This window comes from Lissotriton helveticus, chromosome 8 (assembly GCF_964261635.1).
Source record: "Lissotriton helveticus chromosome 8, aLisHel1.1, whole genome shotgun sequence".
Lineage (NCBI taxonomy): Eukaryota > Metazoa > Chordata > Amphibia > Caudata > Salamandridae > Lissotriton > Lissotriton helveticus.
Genome location: NC_136069.1, coordinates 1,538,851,474 through 1,538,866,697, shown reverse-complemented (window position 1 = coordinate 1,538,866,697; position 15,224 = coordinate 1,538,851,474). Strand labels below are relative to the sequence as shown.

Below are 15,224 nucleotides of genomic sequence, written 5' to 3'. Positions count from 1 at the left end.
GGTCTAAGGAGCTGCGTTAAGGCCGCAGTCTCTCCTGGAGGCGTGGGTTCGAATCCTACTTCTGACAAAACTTTAAGTCCATTTTGTCTCTGCGTTCCTTCAGAATCTCAGCTAAAAATTGACAGTGCATATAAAATCTGAATAAGTACCAAACTTCAGTTTCAACTGCAAATGAATTTGCCCAATTCTGTCTTCAAGCTCGTATAATATTCTTCTAGCACTAGTGGTGTTTTATGTGTTTTTTGGGGGTGCCTAAAAAATCCCTTTTATTGAAGAAATGGCTTACATTCAGTCTTGTGATATTTTTGGTTTCCAATAAGTAGATTTTTAATTTTATGTAACCTCATTTTCTAATGCTCCATTCAAGAGATGTTTCCACTATGAAATGAAGAGCAAGGGGAAAGAGCACGAATGATAGAGCGAGTGAGTGAGATGGGGTGTTGAGGAAGGAGAGAATGAAACAAAGACAGAGTGAGTGAACGGCAGGTAGGCATAGAAGAGGAGACTAGAAGTGAAGGTGACTTGCTTTTCCCTGCTCTTGACCTCCCACCCATCTCAAACCAATCACAAACATACCTTCTATGCAACGTTGGTATGCAGAACTTCACTCCTCAGCCAGTGAGGGTGAGTCCCAAGCTAGAGGCTAGAGAGCAAAAGAATGGATGTGCTCAGACGTTCCTTGCTAGGGACAGTTGATCTGAAACAAGGCCTGCTCTCTTGTTTCCAGCAAGGATCTAGAAATTCTGCATGAATCTGCAAGGCACATTGACAGCATAAATTTGCATAAACTGCCCCACCTTCTGCCTTCCTACGTCCTGAGCAGTAGTTGTTTGTGTATAGAGAGAGAGGTCGCAGGCAAGGTAATTTTGTGAGTAGGATACAGAACCCTAAATAGCTGGTGAGAGGTATAAGTTATTCTAACAGCATAAAAACAGTACACCTGTGAAATGAAATGCTTTCATATGTGATCTTCTGTGTTTATTGTCCTGTGCAAAAAGTTGCACCTTGTGTTTGAAGGTTGAAATTATTTCAAGCTTGCATGGACGCAGAAATTTCTGAGTGACTTTTATACATTTCTTAGGACTCTTCACTGTCAGGATGGCCGAGTGGTCTAAGGTGCTGTGTTTAGGCTGCAGTCTCTTCTGGAGGCGTGGGTGCGAATCCCACTTCTGACATGACTTTTGGAGATATAATCTTCTTCATCAGGATAACATTTGATGGAAGTTGCATCTGTTCGTCTTCACCTGGGACGTTATTCCGTCCTCGTAGAGTCAAGAGAACTTGGGTTTCTCATATATTTCTGTTGTACAAAGTCTTGCTGATAAAGTGCAAACCTTACCAAATGATTTTAGGACCCATGTAAGAGCTCATCTAGAAGAGTCATGCTCTTGTATTCGCTGGCCAGCCAGGCCATGCAAATTTGAAAGAATGCCAAGCACCTGGTAGACAGCTGGACTCCAGCACACTTACAGCAATTTCCTCAGGGCTGTGATCAGGGGCTGCTTAGATTTGCGTATTCCACCCTATGTTGTGACATTGAGATCCCTTGTTGAATTTGCTTAAGTCAGCCAAGATGTGGCTGTTGACTCAAGTGGCTGGTGAATAGCACTTTCTCTTTGTACGCTTTAAAGGTCTAAAGAGTTCTTCATAGGTACTGCTCTGTATGGATTGTTCAAAGATCTGTTGGAAATGCTTATAATGGGATAAATAAATTGAGGGCATGCCTTGTCGGTACCAAACTTGCATGGCTGTCTGGCTTGTGGAAGGTGCTGCAAATGCAAGTCAGGATGGCCGAGTGGTCTAAGGCGCTGTGTTCAGGTCGCAGTCTCTTCTGGAGGCGTGGGTTCAAATCCCACTTCTGACAAACCTGTGTTTAATCTTCTTTTTTCTTGAGGGAGAAAATCAGATAATTTCCCTCACATGGGCTTATATGGTTGTCTTTTGGAAAAGTGAAGTGAGTTTTTTTCTTGCTATAGCCACTCATGGCCTAAGATGTGTGTTGTTTTTTGTTCACACTATCTTTCTCACTATGTAGATGGACAAGCAACATGTGGTCAGGATGGCAGAGTGGTCTAAGGAGCTGCGTTAAGGCCGCAGTCTCTCCTGGAGGCGTGGGTTCGAATCCCACTTCAGACAAAACTTTAAGTCCATTTGTCTCTGCGTTCCTTCAGAATCTCAGCTAAAAATTGGCAGTGCATATAATATCTGAATAAGTACCAAACTTCAGTTTCAACTGCAAATGAATTTGCCCAATTCCGTCTTCAAGCTCGTATAATATTCTTCTAGCACTAGTGGTGTTTTATGTGTTTTTTGGGGGGTGCCTAAAAAATCCCTTTTATTGAAGAAATGGCTTACATTCAGTCTTGTGATATTTTTGGTTTCAAATAAGTAGATTTTTAATTTTATGTAACCTCATTTTCTAATGCTCCATTCAAGAGATGTTTCCACTATGAAATGAAGAGCAAGGGGAAAGAGCACGAATGATAGGGAGAGTGAGTGAGATGGGGTGTTGATGAAGGAGAGAATGAAACAAAGACAGAGTGAGTGAACGGCAGGTAGGCATAGAAGAGGAGACTAGAAGTGAAGGTGACTTGCTTTTCCCTGCTTTTGACCTCCCACCCATCTCAAACCAATCACAAACATACCTTCTATGCAACGTTGGTATGCAGAACTTCACTTCTCAGCCAGTGAGGGTGAGTTCCAAGCCAGGGGCTAGAGAGCAAAAGAATGGATGTGCTCAGACGTTCCTTGCTAGGGACAGTTGATCTGAAACAAGGCCTGCTCTCTTGTTTCCAGCAAGGATCTAGAAATTCTGCATGAATCTACAAAGCACATTGACAGCATAAATTTGCATAAACTGCCCCACCTTCTGCCTTCCTACTTCCTGAGCAGTAGTTGTTTGTGTATAGAGAGATAGGTCGCAGGCAAGGTAATTTTGTGAGTAGGATACAGAACCCTAAATAGCTGGTGAGAGGTATAAGTTATTCTAAAAGCATAAAAACAGTACACCTGTGAAATGAAATGCTTTCATATGTGATCTTCTGTGTTTATTGTCCTGTGCAAAAAGTTGCACCTTGTTTTTGAAGGTTGAAATTATTTCAAGCTTGCATGGACGCAGAAATTTCCGAGTGACTTTTATACATTTCTTTGTACTCTTTACTGTCAGGATGGCCGAGTGGTCTAAGGCGCTGTGTTTAGGCCGCAGTCTTCTCTGGAGGCGTGGGTTCGAATCCCACTTCTGACATGACTTTTGGAGATATAATCTTCATCAGGATAACATCTGATGGAAGTTGCATCTGTTCGTCTTCACCTGGGACGTTATTCCGTCCTCGTAGAGTCAAGAGAGCTTGGGTTTCTCATATATTTCTGTTGTACAAAGTCTTGCTGATAAAGTGCAATCCTTACCAAATGATTTTAGGACCCATGTAAGAGCTCATCTAGAAGAGTCGTGCTCTTGTATTCCCTGGCCAGCCAGGCCATGCAAATTTGGAAGAATGCCAAGCACCTGGTAGACAGCTGGACTCCAGCACACTTACAGCAATTTCCTCAGGGCTGTGATCAGGGGCTGCTTAGATTTGCGTATTCCACCCTATGTTGTGACATTGAGATCCCTTGTTGAATTTGCTTTAGTCAGCCAAGATGTGGCTGTTGACTCAATTTCAAAGCAGCTTTGGGCCGTTCAAGTGGCTGGTGAATAGCACTTTCTCTTTGTACGCTTTAAAGGTCTAAAGAGTTCTTCATAGGTACTGCTCTGTATGGATTGTTCAAAGATCTGTTGGAAATGCTTAGAATGGGATAAATAAATTGAGGGCATGCCTTTTTGCTACCAAACTTGCATGGCTGTGTTCGAATACCACTTCTGACAAAACTTTAAGTCCATTTTGTCTCTGCGTTCCTTCAGAATCTCAGCTAAAAATTGGCAGTGCATATAATATCTGAATAAGTACCAAACTTCAGTTTCAACTGCAAATGAATTTGCCCAATTCTGTCTTCAAGCTCGTATAATATTATTCTAGCACTAGTGGTGTTTTATGTGTTTTTTGGGGGGTGCCTAAAAAATCCCTTTTATTGAAGAAATGGCTTACATTCAGTCTTGCGATATTTTTGGTTTCCAATAAGTAGATTTTTAATTTTATGTAACCTCATTTTCTAATGCTCCATTCAAGAGATGTTTCCACTATGAAATGAAGAGCAAGGGGAGAGAGCACAAATGATAGAGCGAGTGAGTGAGATGGGGTGTTGAGGAAGGAGAAAATGAAACAAAGACAGAGTGAGTGAACGGCAGGTAGGCATAGAAGAGGAGACTAGAAGTGAAGGTGACTTGCTTTTCCCTGCTCTTGACCTCCCACCCATCTCAAACCAATCACAAACATACCTTCTATGCAACGTTGGTATGCAGAACTTCACTCCTCAGCCAGTGAGGGTGAGTCCCAAGCCAGGGGCTAGAGAGCAAAAGAATGGATGTGCTCAAACGTTCCTTGCTAGGGACAGTTGATCTGAAACAAGGCCTGCTCTCTTGTTTCCAGCAAGGATCTAGAAATTCTGCATGAATCTACAAAGCACATTGACAGCATAAATTTGCATAAACTGCCCCACCTTCTGCCTTCCTACTTCCTGAGCAGTAGTTGTTTGTGTATAGAGAGATAGGTCGCAGGCAAGGTAATTTTGTGAGTAGGATACAGAACCCTAAATAGCTTGTGAGAGGTATAAGTTATTCTAACAGCATAAAAACAGTACACCTGTGAAATGAAATGCTTTCATATGTGATCTTCTGTGTTTATTGTCCTGTGCAAAAAGTTGCACCTTGTGTCTGAAGTTTGAAATTATTTCAAGCTTGCATGGACGCAGAAATTTCTGAGTGACTTTTATACATTTCTTAGGACTCTTCACTGTCAGGATGGCTGAGTGGTCTAAGGCGCTGGGTCTAGGCCGCAGTCTCCTCTGGAGGCGTGGGTTCGAATCCCACTTCCGACATGACTTTTGGAGATATAATCTTCTTCATCAAGATAACATCTGATGGAAGTTGCATCTGTTCGTCTTCACCTGGGACGTTATTCCGTCCTCGTAGAGTCAAGAGAGCTTGGGTTGGTCCTATATTTCTGTTGTACAAAGTCTTGCTGATAAAGTGCAATCCTTACCAAATGAGCTTAGGACCCATGTAAGAGCTCATCTAGAAGAGTCATGCTCTTGTATTCCCTGGCCAGCTGGGTCATGCAAATTCGGAAGAATGCCAAGCACCTGGTAGACAGCTGGACTCCAGCACACTTACAGCAATTTCCTCAGGGCTGTGATCAGGGACTGCTTAGATTTGCGTATTCCATCCTATGTTGTGACATTGAGATCCCTTGTTGAATTTGCTTTAGTCAGCCAAGATGTGGCTGTTGACTCAATTTCAAAGCAGCTTTGGGCCGTTCAAGTGGCTGGTGAATAGCACTTTCTCTTTGTACGCTTTAAAGGTCTAAAGAGTTCTTCATAGGTACTGCTCTGTATGGATTGTTCAAAGATCTGTTGGAAATGCTTATAATGGGATAAATAAATTGAGGGCATGCCTTTTCGGTACCAAACTTGCATGGCTGTCTGGCTTGTGGAAGGGGCTGCAAATGCAAGTCAGGATGGCCGAGTGGGCTAAGGCGCTGCGTTCAGGTCGCAGTCTCTTCTGGAGGCGTGGGTTCAAATCCCACTTCTGACAAACCTGTGTTTAATCTTTTTTCTTGTGGGAGAAAATCAGATCATTTCCCTCACATGGGCTTATATGGTTGTCTTTTTGGAAAAGTGCAGTGAGTTTTTTTCTTGCTATAGCCACTCATGGCCTAAGATGTGTGTTGTTTTTTGTACACACTATCTTTCTCACTATGTAGATAGACAAGCAACATTTGGTCAGCATGGCCTGAGTGGTCTAAGGCGCTGCGTTAAGGCCGCAGTCTCTCCTGGAGGCGTGGGTTCGAATCCCACTTCTAACAAAACTTTAAGTCCATTTTGTCTCTGCGTTCCTTCAGAATCTCAGCTAAAAATTGACAGTGCATATAATATCTGAATAAGTGCCAAACTTGTTTCAACTGCAAATGAATTTGCCCAATTCTGTCTTCAAGCTCGTATAATATTCTTCTAGCACTAGTGGTGTTTTATGTGTTTTTTGGGGGGTGCCTAAAAAATCCCTTTTATTGAAGAAATGGCTTACATTCAGTCTTGCGATATTTTTGGTTTCCAATAAGTAGATTTTTAATTTTATGTAACCTCATTTTCTAATGCTCCATTCAAGAGATGTTTCCACTATGAAATGAAGAGCAAGGGGAGAGAGCACAAATGATAGAGCGAGTGAGTGAGATGGGGTGTTGAGGAAGGAGAGAATGAAACAAAGACAGAGTGAGTGAACGGCAGGTAGGCATAGAAGAGGAGACTAGAAGTGAAGGTGACTTGCTTTTCCCTGCTCTTGACCTCCCACCCATCTCAAACCAATCACAAACATACCTTCTATGCAACGTTGGTATGCAGAACTTCACTCCTCAGCCAGTGAGGTGAGTCCCAAGCCAGGGGCTAGAGAGCAAAAGAATGGATGTGCTCAGACGTTCCTTGCTAGGGACAGTTGATCTGAAACAAGGCCTGCTCTCTTGTTTCCAGCAAGGATCTAGAAATTCTGCATGAATCTGCAAGGCACATTGACAGCATAAATTTGCATAAACTGCCCCACCTTCTGCCTTCCTACTTCCTGAGCAGTAGTTGTTTGTGTATAGAGAGAGAGGTCGCAGGCAAGGTAATTTTGTGAGTAGGATACAGAACCCTAAATAGCTGGTGAGAGGTATAAGTTATTCTAACAGCATAAAAACAGTACACCTGTGAAATGAAATGCTTTCATATGTGATCTTCTGTGTTTATTGTCCTGTGCAAAAAGTTGCACCTTGTGTCTGAAGTTTGAAATTATTTCAAGCTTGCATGGACGCAGAAATTTCTGAGTGACTTTTATACATTTCTTAGGACTCTTCACTGTCAGGATGGCTGAGTGGTGTAAGGCGCTGTGTCTAGGCTGCAGTCTCCTCAGGAGGCGTGGGTTGGAATCCCACTTCTGACATGACTTTTGGAGATATAATCTTCTTCATCAAGATAACATCTGATGGAAGTTGCATCTGTTCGTCTTCACCTGGGACGTTATTTTGTCCTCGTAGAGTCAAGAGAGCTTGGGTTTCTCATATATTTCTGTTGTACAAAGTCTTGCTGATAAAGTGCAATCCTTACCAAATGATTTTAGGACCCATGTAGGAGCTCATCTAGAAGAGTCATGCTCTTGTATTCCCTGGCCAGCCAGGCCATGCAAATTTGGAAGAATGCCAAGCACCTGGTAGACAGCTGGACTCCAGCACACTTACAGCAATTTCCTCAGGGCTGTGATCAGGGGCTGCTTAGATTTGCGTATTCCACCCTATGTTGTGACATTGAGATCCCTTGTTGAATTTGCTTTAGTCAGCCAAGATGTGGTTGTTGACTCAATTTCAAAGCAGCTTTGGGCCGTTCAAGTGGCTGGTGAATAGCACTTTCTCTTTGTACGCTTTAAAGGTCTAAAGAGTTCTTCATAGGTACTGCTCTGTATGGATTGTTCAAAGATCTGTTGGAAATGCTTATAATGGGATAAATAAATTGAGGGCATGCCTTTTCGCTACCAAACTTGCATGGCTGTCTGGCTTGTGGAAGGTGCTGCAAATGCAAGTCAGGATGGCCGAGTGGTCTAAGGCGCTGCGTTCAGGTCGCAGTCTCTTCTGGAGGCGTGGGTTCAAATCCCACTTCTGACAAACCTGTGTTTAATCTTCTTTTTTCTTGAGGGAGAAAATCAGATCATGTCCCTCACATGGGCTTATATGGTTGTCTTTTGGAAAAGTGAAGTGAGTTTTTTTCTTGCTATATCTACTCATGGCCTAAGATGTGTGTTGTTTTTTGTTCACACTATCTTTCTCACTATGTAGATGGACAAGCAACATGTGGTCTGGATGGCAGAGTGGTCTAAGGAGCTACGTTAAGGCCGCAGTCTCTCCTGGAGGCGTGGGTTTGAATCCCACTGCTGACAAAACTTTAAGTCCATTTTGTCTCTGCGTTCCTTCAGAATCTCAGCTAAAAATTGACTGTGCATATAAAATCTGAATAAGTACCAAACTTCAGTTTCAACTGCAAATGAATTTGCCCAATTCTGTCTTCAAGCTCGTATAATATTCTTCTAGCACTAGTGGTGTTTTTTGGGGGGTGCCTAAAAAATCCCTTTTATTGAAGAAATGGCTTACATTCAGTCTTGTGATATTTTTGGTTTCAAATAAGTACATTTTTAATTTTATGTAACCTCATTTTCTAATGCTCCATTCAAGAGATGTTTCCACTATGAAATGAAGAGCAAGGGGAAAGAGCACGAATGATAGAGCGAGTGAGTGAGATGGGGTGTTGAGGAAGGAGAGAATAAAACAAAGACAGAGTGAGTGAACGGCAGGTAGGCATAGAAGAGGAGACTAGAAGTGAAGGTGACTTGCTTTTCCCTGCTTTTGACCTCCCACCCATCTCAAACCAATCACAAACATACCTTCTATGCAACGTTGGTATGCAGAACTTCACTCCTCAGCCAGTGAGGGTGAGTCCCAAGCCAGGGGCTAGAGAGCAAAAGAATGGATGTGCTCAGACGTTCCTTGCTAGGGACAGTTGATCTGAAACAAGGCCTGCTCTCTTGTTTCCAGCAAGGATCTAGAAATTCTGCATGAATCTGCAAGGCACATTAACAGCATAAATTTGCATAAACTGCCCCACCTTCTGCCTTCCTACTTCCTGAGCAGTAGTTGTTGTGTATAGAGAGATAGGTCGCAGGCAAGGTAATTTTGTGAGTAGGATACAGAACCCTAAATAGCTGGTGAGAGGTATAAGTTATTCTAAAAGCATAAAAACAGTACACCTGTGAAATGAAATGCTTTCATATGTGATCTTCTGTGTTTATTGTCCTGTGCAAAAAGTTGCACCTTGTGTTTGAAGGTTGAAATTCTTTTAAGCTTGCATGGACGCAGAAATTTCTGAGTGACTTTTATACATTTCTTAGGACTCTTCACTGTCAGGATGGCCGAGTGGTCTAAGGTGCTGTGTTTAGGCCGCAGTCTCCTCTGGAGGTGTGGGTGCGAATCCCACTTCTGACATGACTTTTGGAGATATAATCTTCTTCATCAGGATAATATCTGATGGAAGTTGCATCTGTTCGTCTTCACCTGGGACGTTATTCCGTCCTCGTAGAGTCAAGAGAGCTTGGGTTTCTCATATATTTCTGTTGTACAAAGTCTTGCTGATGAAGTGCAATCCTTACCAAATGAGCTTAGGACCCATGTAAGAGCTCATCTAGAAGAGTCATGCTCTTGTATTCCCTGGCCAGCCAGGCCATGCAAATTTGGAAGAATGCCAAGCACCTGGTAGACAGCTGGACTCCAGCACACTTACAGCAATTTCCTCAGGGCTGTGATCAGGGGCTGCTTAGATTTGCGTATTCCACCCTATGTTGTGACATTGAGATCCCTTGTTGAATTTGCTTTAGTCAGCCAAGATGTGGCTGTTGACTCAATTTCAAAGCAGCTTTGGGCCGTTCAAGTGGCTGGTGAATAGCACTTTCTCTTTGTACGCTTTAAAGGTATAAAGAGTTCTTCATAGGTACTGCTCTGTATGGATTGTTCAAAGATCTGTTGGAAATGCTTATAATGGGATAAATAAATTGAGGGCATGCCTTTTCGCTACCAAACTTGCATGGCTGTCTGGCTTGTGGAAGGTGCTGCAAATGCAAGTCAGGATGGCCGACTGGTCTAAGGCGCTGCGTTCAGGTCGCAGTCTCTTCTGGAGGCGTGGGTTCAAATCCCACTTCTGACAAACCTGTGTTTAATCTTCTTTTTTCTTGAGGGAGAAAATCAGATCATGTCCCTCACATGGGCTTATATGGTTGTCTTTTGGAAAAGTGAAGTGAGTTTTTTTCTTGCTATAGCCACTCATGGCCTAAGATGTGTGTTGTTTTTTGTTCACACTATCTTTCTCACTATGTAGATGGACAAGCAACATGTGGTCAGGATGGCAGAGTGGTCTAAGGAGCTGCGTTAAGACCGCAGTCTCTCCTGGAGGCGTGGGTTTGAATCCCACTTCTGACAAAACTTTAAGTCAATTTTGTCTCTGCGTTCCTTCAGAATCTCAGCTAAAAATTGACAGTGCATATAAAATCTGAATAAGTACCAAACTTCGTTTCAACTGCAAATGAATTTGCCCAATTCTGTCTTCAAGCTCGTATAATATTCTTCTAGCACTAGTGGTGTTTTATGTGTTTTTTGGGGGGTGCCTAAAAAATCCCTTTTATTGAAGAAATGGCTTACATTCAGTCTTGTGATATTTTTTGTTTCAAATAAGTAGATTTTTAATTTTATGTAACCTCATTTTCTAATGCTCCATTCAAGAGATGTTTCCACTATGAAATGAAGAGCAAGGGGAAAGAGCACGAATGATAGAGCGAGTGAGTGAGATGGGGTGTTGAGGAAGGAGAGAATGAAACAAAGACAGAGTGAGTGAACGGCAGGTAGGCATAGAAGAGGAGACTAGAAGTGAAGGTGACTTGCTTTTCCCTGCTTTTGACCTCCCACCTATCTCAAACCAATCACAAACATACCTTCTATGCAACGTTGGTATGCAGAACTTCACTCCTCAGCCAGTGAGGGTGAGTCCCAAGCCAGGGGCTAGAGAGCAAACGAATGGATGTGCTCAGACGTTCCTTGCTAGGGACAGTTGATCTGAAACAAGGCCTGCTCTCTTGTTTCCAGCAAGGATCTAGAAATTCTGCATGAATCTGCAAGGCACATTGACAGCATAAATTGGCATAAACTGCCCCACCTTCTGCCTTCCTACTTCCTGAGCAGTAGTTGTTTGTGTATATAGAGAGAGAGGTCGCAGGCAAGGTAATTTTGTGAGTAGGATACAGAACCCTAAATAGCTGGTGAGAGGTATAAGTTATTCTAAAAGCATAAAAACAGTACACCTGTGAAATGAAATGCTTTCATATGTGATCTTCTGTGTTTCTTGTCCTGTGCAAAAAGTTGCACCTTGTGTTTGAAGGTTGAAATTCTTTTAAGCTTGCATGGACGCAGAAATTTCTGAGTGACTTTTATACATTTCTTAGGACTCTTCACTGTCAGGATGTAGAAAAGTCAGCCCCGATCGCACCCGAGGCCCAGGCTGCTGGTGCAGGGCGACTCTTCGTTTCCATCTTGAATAATTACCAAATAAAGAGACGGGCACTGGAAGTAGGAAGACAAGGAAAAAGGTTTATTACTCATGAGGAGAGCCTGTCATTTGGGACACTCGCATAGTGTCTTCGGGAGGTGCTCTAACAAGTTTCTCTGAGGCTTCGTCTTTTATACACAGGTTTGTGGCACACAGGCATCCTTTATTAGAATCAACGCTTTGTATAGTATGAAGGTATTTCAACACGTGGCTACAGTAGGGCCCTTATCCTCCGTGCAATAGGAGGGGCTGTCACGCAGCTGAGTGTTCTGCTGATTCCATTGGAATGTGTGTGCCTGATCGAGTCTCAGGGGGTGGGGTGGCCATGATCAATAGTAGCTTCTTCTAAGAGAGACGAGTGCATCGAGTAGTGGGCAATAAACTGTATCCTCGGGCTAAAGGATGACCAGCAGTCAGTGCTGACGTTCAGGCTCAGAGGAAGAGGTCATCAAAGGAGGGGTATTCATGGAGGGACAGGAGGTGTTGGTCAGGCGCGGGGTGCGATTCTTAGGGACAGAGTCATGCGGGAGGGGTGGGCTCATGACTCGCACATGTGGGAGAGGGGCAGCCAGGGTGCATGGGGGAAGCTTGCAGGGTCAGGGAAAGGGCGCTGGCGATCGACCGCAACTGACAGACCATGGTGCCTAAAGTGGCTGTCGTGTACGTGTGTGCATGGGTCTATGCTAATGGGACAACACAGTCAGAGTTTTAACGATATCCATTCTGTTTACACCAAGGGGTACTGTGAACATAAATGAACGCTGCTTATGTACATACACATTGCTATTTTTAACAGTCGCCGCTTTTTACATAAGCACGTTCAATTTCTACACAGTCGATGTGATAGGCAGAATACAATACATGTTAATTTACATCTGTTGGATTCTTTATACAAGCCTAGAAATCGGCATAATATTTAGTCGGTATAGAATTAAGAAAAATTTTCCGACACACAAAAATCAAGTTCACATTTTCTCTCTAGTGACATCATATACAGAAAGAACGCTCTGATACCTTCCGGCTTGTCAGTACTATAGGGGATTTTTGGAAAACTAACCACATGAGTGACCGATGAAACATTTCTTAAAAGGCAATACAAAATGGTTGAGGGAGGTATTCAATTCGATACAAGTAATTTAGTCAAGGGGCGAATAGAAAGTTCTGGAAAGGGGGAGGGTCTTTGTCGCAATGTCTTTTAACAGAGTCCGTCTTCTTTTGTTGGCGCTGCTGAGCACCGGCGGTGGAGCTATAGGTCCAGCTCGGATTCGTCCTTACACGTTGCAGGGTGCGATCAGTCCTCTGCTGTTAGATCACAGTCCTGTTTCCTAACTCATTTTCTTAGGGGTGCCTTATGCTGGGCACCTGCGTGTCTTTCTTTTTCCGTGACAAAATCCCAGTCCATAGTCAAATTTTATATGAAAGAGTTTGTTGAATAATCGAGGGAGGAGAGGGCGGAGTGGGGCCAGATCTTCGAACACACCAAGGGACCAAGGGAGCAAAGGACAATGAGCAGGCAGGCCCATCAGTCGGACTCAAAAAGGGACGGGGACTTCAGGCACGAGTGGGTCAGCAAGTCGAGGGCTTCAAGGCAGCCCCTTATTTCTTCATCAGCTGAACTTGAAAGTTGTGCCTCGTCCCGCGTCTCGTTGCTCTGCGGCTCCACCTTTGGTCGTCACACGTGCTCCATGATCTGTGGCCAGGCTGTGCGTCACGTCCAGCTCCTCTCCTTAGGTGATTGTATCTTTGAATGGGTGAAAAACAAGTTTTTAGAAAAACTGGTCGGGAGAACAGATATACATCTCAATTCCTTCCCTATTCCTGAGTAGGTGGGGGATAGGTTCATCGGTCACAGTCAGAGGTCGTTATTTATGGAGTCTGTAGAAGGGCATTGCATATTGAATTCATAGACTTGTTTGGCGTTCATTCGCGACATATGTTAAGAGAAATTGAACCTTTGTACACAATGTATTACGTTACAAAAAATCGAGTCCTTATGGAGAGACTCGTTCTTCCCTTTAACCCAAGTATCGACAATATCACATCTCCCTTCGGGGTCGGCTAATTCTTGCAAGCAGGGGCGTTATCATAGGGTTGATCGGGGGCGCGTGGGTGCTTTTGGACAGGGAGCTGGGGTCGATCGGGGGAAGTGGGGTACTCTGGACATCCGCACTTAGGTGCAAGGGGGTGGGGCAATCGGGGCATTGCGGATCGCATTTTCTAACGAACTGAGAGACAAAAGACCATTGGCGTGATAGTTCCCTTATAAAAGGCCAGATTAGGGGACATCCGTCGTCTTACCCGTCCTTTCCTTCATTACCAACTCGGGTTCTATTGTTTGCAGAAGGGAGAGGTAGTAATATGGCAAGTCTCAATCGTTTTGGTTTTGGTAAATTTTGCTGAACACCTTTGCGTACGAGGAAACCCAATTATGTTTGTGTCGGAGGGACACAACGCCACCATACAAGGAAAAAGAGGAAACGGGGGGCTTCAGGAGAGAGAGAGAGAGAGAGAGAGAGAGAGAGAGAGAGAGAGAGAGAGAGAGAGAGAGAGAGAGAGAGAGAGAGAGAGAGAGAGAGAGAGAGAGAGAGAGAGAGAGAGAGAGAGAGAGAGAGAGAGAGTCGTACTCTAAACGAACCATTCGGTACACGTATGCCGTGGGGGGAGAGAGAGACGTGTACAATAATGGTCCATTCAGTGCGCACACAACTTAGAACGGCAGGGGTTAAGTAATGCGTAAACACAAGCGGAGGGACGACGTAGATCCATACATTACGTACACACAAACTCAGACGGGGGAGACAGTACAGGTATTACATAAAAAGATCCAAGACAAAACATAAAACAGTTATTGGCCACAATTATCCTTTTCTGTGTGCTGAGCATCTTTATCATCCTAAGCTCTTTTTACCTTTTCCTTATCTTTTATTCGTTGGCTGCCTCTTACTGGTGGCTTTGATTGTACACACTTACGCCTTTGGCAACTGGTCATGAACTAACCTGGTCGGGCTAATGCTCACGGAGGTTTATTCGAGTCATTTTTAGCAAGTGCGTTTCCAGGCTGAGACAACAGTTGGTGTCAATTGGAGAGCAATGGGGCAGCTTTTAGTTATATGCCTATGAGGATGCGGAAAAGGAGGTAGTAGGTTTTCAAATATTGGCAATATCCCTAGTCCTCTCGGCGGAGGATACTTGTGCAACCCCTACCTCGAAATACCCTAAACTTTTCCCTACTTAGTTAAACGTAAGAATGCTTAATCATGTGTGTACATTATTCTTTTTTGCTTTATTCGGGGTTTGTCGCGGTTAGGTACTATAATCAGGCCCCTTTTCCCGTCTCTTCGTCTGTTGGATCACCATTTTCGTCGGCATTCCGAGGTGACCTGCAGAGAGAGGGAAAAGGAGGGAAGGGAGAGCAGGCTACATTGATACGCACTCGCGCGCATAAACCCAGAAAGGTTTTTACTTACTGCGTACTCGGCCTATTTCCACAGGATGCAGTCACTGCCAACTGGGGCGTTTAAGCCCAGGTGGACCGTTAGTGTGATTTTTCTTATACAGGTAGCATATAAAGTATGGGCTAAATGCCTGGATCTTCAGCGGTTGCTTTTGGCTGTATAAAAAGGAAAAATACACAACTAAAATTCGACCCTTCATATTTGCAATATTTCTACGTGCTATACCTTTTCAACCCTTTATCTAATCGAGCTTAGTCATTCCACCTATATTTCAGTTATATCGAAAAATAGGGATTATTCATTCAAGACTTTATCAATTTACACGGACAACTATAGTTGCTTTCTCAAAAAATCTTTAATAAGAATGTCGGTGCATAAATACGGGCCTACAACCCCGTGGACCGGCCACGGAGCAGGCTGGAGCGGTAGATGTGGGGATATTTTTATTAGTGAAAGCTTGATGGAGTCGGTGGTCGTTTATTTCATAAATAAAGTGCGAAAAGCGCAATA

The 15,224-nt window shown here is 43.6% G+C and overlaps 7 non-coding genes across 7 annotated transcripts; all 7 read left to right on the top strand.

Annotated features, from left to right (window-relative positions):
• The first annotated feature begins 1,781 nt into the window (after window positions 1-1,781).
• TRNAL-CAG (transfer RNA leucine (anticodon CAG)) lies at window positions 1,782-1,864 on the top strand. The gene has a single exon. It is a non-coding gene; the product is annotated as a tRNA-Leu (tRNA).
• Window positions 1,865-3,161: 1,297 nt separating this feature from the next.
• Window positions 3,162-3,244, top strand: TRNAL-UAG (transfer RNA leucine (anticodon UAG)). The gene has a single exon. It is a non-coding gene; the product is annotated as a tRNA-Leu (tRNA).
• A 1,647-nt stretch (window positions 3,245-4,891) lies between these two features.
• Window positions 4,892-4,974, top strand: TRNAL-UAG (transfer RNA leucine (anticodon UAG)). Its single transcript has one exon. It is a non-coding gene; the product is annotated as a tRNA-Leu (tRNA).
• Window positions 4,975-5,606: 632 nt separating this feature from the next.
• On the top strand, window positions 5,607-5,689 carry TRNAL-CAG (transfer RNA leucine (anticodon CAG)). Its single transcript has one exon. It is a non-coding gene; the product is annotated as a tRNA-Leu (tRNA).
• Window positions 5,690-7,698: 2,009 nt separating this feature from the next.
• Window positions 7,699-7,781, top strand: TRNAL-CAG (transfer RNA leucine (anticodon CAG)). Its single transcript has one exon. It is a non-coding gene; the product is annotated as a tRNA-Leu (tRNA).
• Window positions 7,782-9,069: 1,288 nt separating this feature from the next.
• TRNAL-UAG (transfer RNA leucine (anticodon UAG)) lies at window positions 9,070-9,152 on the top strand. The gene has a single exon. It is a non-coding gene; the product is annotated as a tRNA-Leu (tRNA).
• Window positions 9,153-9,784: 632 nt separating this feature from the next.
• Window positions 9,785-9,867, top strand: TRNAL-CAG (transfer RNA leucine (anticodon CAG)). Its single transcript has one exon. It is a non-coding gene; the product is annotated as a tRNA-Leu (tRNA).
• Window positions 9,868-15,224: the final 5,357 nt, after the last annotated feature.